The sequence below is a fragment of the Pseudophryne corroboree genome, chromosome 1 (genome assembly GCF_028390025.1).
Source record: "Pseudophryne corroboree isolate aPseCor3 chromosome 1, aPseCor3.hap2, whole genome shotgun sequence".
NCBI lineage: Eukaryota > Metazoa > Chordata > Amphibia > Anura > Myobatrachidae > Pseudophryne > Pseudophryne corroboree.
In genome coordinates this window covers 626,431,432-626,438,072 of record NC_086444.1, presented here as the reverse complement: position 1 = coordinate 626,438,072, position 6,641 = coordinate 626,431,432, and the positions used below count along the sequence as shown (strand labels likewise).

The 6,641-nt window shown below is 44.1% G+C and overlaps 1 pseudogene; it reads right to left on the bottom strand.

The window, feature by feature from the left end:
- Positions 1 to 5,365: 5,365 nt before the first annotated feature.
- LOC134936205 (5S ribosomal RNA) lies at positions 5,366 to 5,484 on the bottom strand (annotated as a pseudogene).
- Positions 5,485 to 6,641: the final 1,157 nt, after the last annotated feature.

Genomic DNA, 6,641 nt, shown 5'->3' with positions numbered 1-6,641 from the left:
TTAGAAGAAATGGCTTTTATGTTGCGTACCCCCACTCACGCTGTTAAGGGGTATATGAAGCACATCAAGGTATCTTTATTCTTCTACATGCACAGTCTGAATATCCACAGTCTCAATACAAAAAAGGGAGGCCTGGGTATCGTACCCCAACTCACACAGCTGTGTAGGTGTGGACTCCTATCAAGGTTTCTTTTCTCTGTTGTTTAGAGATGTAGTCTCTGGAATGAATTTCTAGCCCAAGGTAACCTCATATGAATTGGAACATAGGGAAGAAAAACAACCAATGTGTAATATCCCCTTTGCTTTATGGGAATTTATGTTTTATAAAGGTTATTTCTGTGTCAAAAAATGCACCAAAGTCAATTTCAACATATGTTGAATCGTTAATGGTACATCATCACATAAAGACCCTCCACCGATCAATGGCATATATACACGTACCCCAACTCACACAGTGGTAAATGGGGTGACTCCCGTAAAGGTATCTCTAAAGTGATTTATAGGCGTACCCCAACTCACACGTAGGTCAGCAACGTGAATCCCATCAAGGTATCTTTACTGCTCCCCTCGGTAAACCAATTTTTCTAGTCGACAGCCAAAACCATGAAAAAGCTTGTGGTCTCCAGAAAAATTATAACAATTTATTGGTTCCTCAAGAAGGCATAAAAAACAGTTTCAATCATATACAAAAATATGCAAATACGATGAAAAAATTCCATAAAAAATCAAATCTTAAAAATTATAAAAAGTACACGAACAAGTCCATAAAGTATCGCTGATATAGAGATGGCTACTCACACAGCAGTCTGCCTACCACAGTGGCTTACATAAATCATCAAGGCGGCACTCAAAGCCGTTTGGCAATGAAGGAAGCCTCACGGATTCTACAGTGGGCAGAACGCCATCTACCGGCAATATCGGCAATATTCATTCCGGGAGTCCTGAATTGGGAAGCGGACCTTCTCAGTCATCAGGACGTGCATGCCGGCGAGTGGGGCCTCCATCCAGAAGTGTTTCAGCTCCTCGTGGACAGGTGGGGTCTTCCAGATGTGGATCTGATGGCGTCTCGACACAATCACAAGGTTCCGGTCTTCGGAGCAAGGACAAGGGATCCTCAAGCAGCATTCGTGGATGTGCTGGCGGTGCCGTGGAGGTTACGGCTGCCATACGTGTTCCCTCCTGTGTCACTCCTGCCCAGGGTAATTCAGAAGTTCAAGCAAGAAAAAGGAAATCTGCTTCTCATAGCTCCGGCGTGGCCCAGACGGCACTGGTTCTCAGACCTGCAAGGCCTACCGTCAGAGCGTCCACTTCTACTTCCACAACGCCCAGACCTCCTCGTTCAGGGCCCTTGTGTCTACCAGGACCTAGCCCGGCTATCTTTGACGGCGTGGCTTGAAGCTTCCGTCTTGAGGGCTAAGGGTTTTTCTGAAGAGGTCATTAAAACTATGTTGCAGGCCCGGAAACCGGCTTCTGCTCGTATTTACCATAGGGTCTGGCATTCATACTTTGTTTAGTGCGCATCTAACAATTATGATGCTTCCAAGTTTAGTACAGCCAAACTTTTGGCTTTTCTGCAGCACGGCCTAGATTTAGGCCTGTGTCTGGCCTCTCTCAAGGTTCATATTTCTGCCTTGTCGGTGTGGTTTCAGAGAAAAATTGCGACTTTACCTGATGTTCATACTTTCACTCAGGGTGTGTTGCGTATCCAACCTCCCTATGTCCCGCCTGTGGCTCCTTGGGACTTGTCGGTGGTTTTGGAGGCATTGCAGGAGCCTCCATTTGAACCTCTTGGTTCAGCTGACCTTAAGTGGCTTTCCCTTAAGGTGGTGTTCTTGCTGGCTATTGCCTCTGCTAGAAGAGTGTCGGATCTGGGTGCCTTGTCTTGTAGTTCCCCATATCTGATTTTTCACCGTGACCGGGCGGTTCTTAGGACTCATCCCGGATATTTACCTAAGGTGGTTTCTTCATTCCACCTTAATCAGGAGATTGTGGTTCCAGCCTTTGTCTCTCCTGATCTGTCTCCCAAAGAGCGGTCTTTGGATGTGGTACGGGCTCTCCGTATCTATGTGAAGAGAACTGCTTCTATTCGAAAATCTGATTCTCTCTTTGTTTTGTTTGGATTTCACAAACGTGGCTGGCCTGCTCACAAGCAGACCCTGGCCAGATGGATTAGAATGGTGATTGCACATGCTTATGTGAAGACTGGTCTGTCAGCTCCTGCTCACATTACGGCCCATTCTACTCGGTCTGTTGGACCTTCTTGGGCGGCCCACCGTGGTGTGACCCTTGATCAATTGTGCAAGGCGGCTACGTGGTCCTCCGGGAACACGTTCATAAGGTTCTATGCCTTCGATACTGCCGCTTCCCAGGATGCTTCCTTTGGACGCCGGGTTCTTGTGCCCGCTACAGTGCATCCCCTCCCATAAGGAACTGCTTTAGGACATCCCCATTGTCCAGACTTGTGGAGCCCAGTGTACCCCGCAGCAGAAAACGAGTTTTATGGTAAGAACTTACCTTTGTTAAAACTCTTTCTGCGAGGTACACTGGGCTCCACAAGGCGCCCACCCTGGCGCACTTAGCTTCTTTGGGTTGATATGGCATTAGCCGCTGACACTTCTCTTGTCATGAGAGTGTGGTATATGTGGCTACTAACCGTTGTTGTCTCTTTTCCTGCTACTGCATTGGGCTGGTTAACTAAAACTGAGCTCCTGTGCTGGGAGGCAATGTGATATAGGAGGCGGCGCTGTGCATTTTGGGAACAGTCAAAGCTTTGAGTCTGTTGGTGCCTCGGATCAAGATCCTACTCTACACCCCATTGTCCAGACTTGTGGAGACCAGTGTACCTCGCAGAAGGAGTTTTAACAAAGGCAAGTTCTTACCATAAAACTCGTTTTGTGCAGCTCTCCTGCACATGTGATCGCACACCTGCACAGTGAATTCCCCCTCCCCCTGTAGGCGGCGACTATTTGATCGCAGCTGTGCAAAAATTGCCTGCTAGCGATCAGGTCTGAATTAGGCCCAGTATTTGCTAGACTGATCGTTTGGTGAAAAACTCACTGTTAAATTAATTTTCTTAAATGTGACCCTTAAATAACCTTTAAATATCTTAAATATGAGCAACATCTCTTGTATTCTATTTAAAAGTGGTTGAGTAGAGAATCTAAAGTATTGAATTCAAGTATTAATCAAATTCACAAATTCCGTCAATTCAAATTGCTATTTCATGTTAATTGCACCTTTACTTGTAGATAACATAACACAACACACATTTATTATTAAAAAAACAAAGACATTTTATATTTTTGTAACTTTGAAATTTTACTATATAGCAATTCAAATGTAACCCAATTCCTCAGAGCGTGTAGTGACCGTACTGCATATCCTGATATCTATTACGATATGTGGTACCCCGGGGTGGTGAGGTGTAATGGATGCGTTGAGTTGGGCGTACCAGGTTCCTGGTTAGATTTTCCCCTGAGATACTCTCTTGCTGGCAGCATAGCTTGCAGGAGTATAACACTTTGGGGTCAATTTATCATTCTATATTTTTGTCTATATCCCCGAAAACACCTAAACACTCTTTGATACCTGCTGCGATTACTCCATTGACGGCCGGAGCCCAATATCCATAGGTTTCTATGGTAGATGTGATGCATTCCCGATATTGGTCCCTAGAGCTACTACCATCTGAAGACGGCAGTAGTCCATTGTAGCCTATAGGCCATAGATCGCATTAGTAGCCGGAAGAGGGTTCCCCTGGAAACCCCTAGGAAGTGACCTCTGTGCTTGTGTGGTCTGTGCTTTTGCACCAGCCCTCACAGCACATCGCAGGGATGGGCTCCTTTTGGAGCACGTGTCCCTGCATGTGTGGGATGATACATCCCACCAATAGGATCTCATATTGCAATGCAACCCAGCTGGTAAGATCCTACCTAGATCACATGCAATTCGCGATCTATGATAAATGCCCCCTTTCTGTTTGATTAGCAGACAGTGTATATAACAGCTGGAATATTCTCACCCAAATGATCCACTCCTCGGGGTCAGACTCTTCCTCCAAATGCAGACGCAGCAGGGAGGGTGGTTGGTAGTCCTAGTCTCTGAACCTTGTTTCTTTTCTCTCAGCTTTGCTTCCCACTGACACCCCAGTGTCTTTGCTGGAAGTCACTGTAAAGGTTTCTGCTCTGACTCCTGTATTAATCTTGTAGTGTCTTCACTCAGCCCTGATACCTCCACCTCACAAGATGGCCACCAGAGCTGTTTTCACTCCTTTCTCAGACCAACTGCCACTGACCAACTGCTTTTTCTCTTCTATCAGTTGTTGCCAGCCTTCCTGCTGACCAATCACAGGGCTCCTCTCTGCTTGTGCATGTGCAGAAAAGCACAATGTTGAGCTGTAGCTGTAATACCTCTATTATTGGGGGTATTACATTAGTAGTATGTTTACATAATAAGATTAGCTATCATTTAGCTAACAAGTTGTTACTGTCATTTGGAAATTCTTGTGCTAATCTCTGGAGAGAGATAAAGTACCAACCAACCAGTCCCTGTCATTTTTCAAACACAGCCTTTAACATGGCAGTTAGGAGCTGATTGGCTGGTACTTTATATCTGTCCAAGGCATAATGCATAGACCCCTCTATTACTGTATGTAGCAATTCACAGATACTCACATTTGTCAATGTACAGCACTATACAGTATATCCTGACTTACTGTGTTAATTAACTGTATATGTTACATCTGGCCACACACTTTATGCACCCCACTTCTTGCACACGTTATAAGGATGTGAGAAAATAAACTGTTTTAAAAATGACTTTACCTTACATATAATTTCTTCTGGTGGCCTTCAGGTGGTATCAAAGGGGAGAGAGAGAAGGCTCTTGTATGGGCGCACTCTTTAGAAATGAAGGAAAATTCCTATGACATATGAAAAAAATATTTAAAACATGATTTTTAATGTTTAACGTTTAAAACGAAATTACCCCCCATATAAATGATCCATGTGGAATAAAGGTATTATAATTAAAGATTTAAAATGTTCTGGTCTGTTTTATCACAGTGTGTGAATGGAAAGGTTGTAGACACTTGATCGTCTTACCCCCATTTCCCCTGACCAGTACAGAATGTCTGTATTGATGGGACCGTGGATTGGTCATAAAAGATTTTTTGATAAGTGCATCCCAATAGGGCTACTTAGATTCAAAAATTAATGGTCACCAGTATTCAAAAGGGCCTGACTTTATGACATATACCACAATGATTGGTCGTAAGCCTCCAATATGAAGAAATATCGTAGAAGTAAGAATTAGTGGTGATACTGCTGTTGGCGTAACAACTCACATAGAAAGGAAATTGATTCCAGCTCTACAACACCAGGTATGCGCAGGAAGTCTCCTCTCCCGGTACTAACCCGGCCCAACGCTGTTTGGCTTCCAAGATCAGACGAGATCGGGCATTGGCAGCGTGGTATGATAGTAGAGAATTTATATGATCAGTACACCAATGAGAGTGCACCTATATATGAAATTGGAGAAAGAGTGGAGATAGTTTGGAAAGCGAAAAAAAAAAGAGGTGAATAAGTAAAGTAAAGGCAGAAAAAAGTGGATCTGCTTTCTAAGTTAGGCACGGCTCATCAGATCCCACATCTGTGGTATTGTGCTCCGTGGATCGTAGATGAGAGTCCACGGAAAAATAGTAGAAAATGGACAGGAGGTACAAAAACAAGGATTTTGGTTCAATTGTCTAACAAAAGACAGCACAAAAAAAGTGAGAAATTGCGTTAGAAATCAGATAGATTGTACAATAAATATCTGTGTCACCAGAGAATTCAGCCCTTGACAATAAATGCTGGTATTAGCGCATAAGTGGAAAGAGAAAATTAATTTCCAAGATTTAAATACATAGCATGTTGCCCAGGCTGGGCCAGAATTGCAATCATGGTACTTAAGCATCAATTGGCAGAATCACATTAAAGATTATACTGCACTCTGGGCTGAGTATAGAAATTCATTCACATTGGAAAATCGAATGTTATAAATAAAACAGGCTAAGCCAGAGAAGCAATATTATCATCAGTAACCGAAATAGCACTGAAAATCACAATGGATGAAAGTCATATAGCAGTGTACTGGCCTCTACTGGTGATAAATCAACCAAACAGCGTAAGGTATCTGCCAGATACTGCAATCACAAATTAATTGAAAAAATATATAGCCTCTGTTTGGGAATAAGACCAAGGACTTATAGTAGCGATCTGTGTATACACTCAAGAGTCTGCTGGGATGTGTGGTGAAATACAGAATATAATTGTACACAGATATAATTCTGCTGTCTGTGTATATTCTACACAGGACTGCCGTGGGCTTACGGTCACCAAGATTGAAGGAGTCAAGATAGACAGGTCAGGGCATCGTCAGGTACAAATGCAGGTGCCAAGAAATCACTCCATCAGCGTTCCCCGCCCGTGGAAGACGCGTTTCACCCGTGCGGGCTTGTTCACTTCCGGGTTTGGAGGGGTGGGTGGGAAGCGGGGTTTTAAAGCAGCTACACAGTGAGCGCTGACCAATTGTCCGGTGAATCGAGCACGGTGGGCGGGAGCTATCAGCTGCCGCTACGAAGCACCGGTCAGCTGTAATTG